At 38.6% G+C, this 412-nt stretch overlaps 1 protein-coding gene across 3 annotated transcripts in view; it reads right to left on the minus strand.

Moving 5' to 3' along the window:
* The window catches only part of ISPD (isoprenoid synthase domain containing), a 368,880-nt gene that overhangs the window by 142,497 nt on the left and 225,971 nt on the right, over window positions 1–412 (minus strand). The gene's annotated exons all lie outside the window — the stretch shown is intronic.

Below are 412 nucleotides of genomic sequence, written 5' to 3' on the forward strand. Positions count from 1 at the left end.
CCAGGCCAAGATGGTTGGACTGCACCAATGGACATGAGCTTGGGCAAGCTCCAGGAGATGGTAAAGGACAGGGAAGCCTGGCGTGCTGCAGTCCATGGGGTTACAGAGAGTCATACATGACTGAGCGACTCAACAACAAACACAGAAAGCCCTATACATGTGTGTAAAAGAACTATGTACAAATACAGAGGTTTAGGAGGAATATCTTGTATTTAAAAAGAAAAAAAAATCTATGTAATTCTATTTAAATATAAACACCTTGTATATCAACACTGAAGGTTTGGCCCAAAATCAAGACCATCTATATTACCAGAAGCATCACATACAAAACAAGGGAGGTTTTCTTTAAGCCAGAAAGAAAATATATATAACACAGATACAGAAAGTCAGTTCAATATTCTCTCTTCCAAGT

The sequence above is a fragment of the Bison bison genome, unplaced genomic scaffold (genome assembly GCF_000754665.1).
Source record: "Bison bison bison isolate TAMUID 2011002044 unplaced genomic scaffold, Bison_UMD1.0 scf7180017864479, whole genome shotgun sequence".
Lineage (NCBI taxonomy): Eukaryota > Metazoa > Chordata > Mammalia > Artiodactyla > Bovidae > Bison > Bison bison.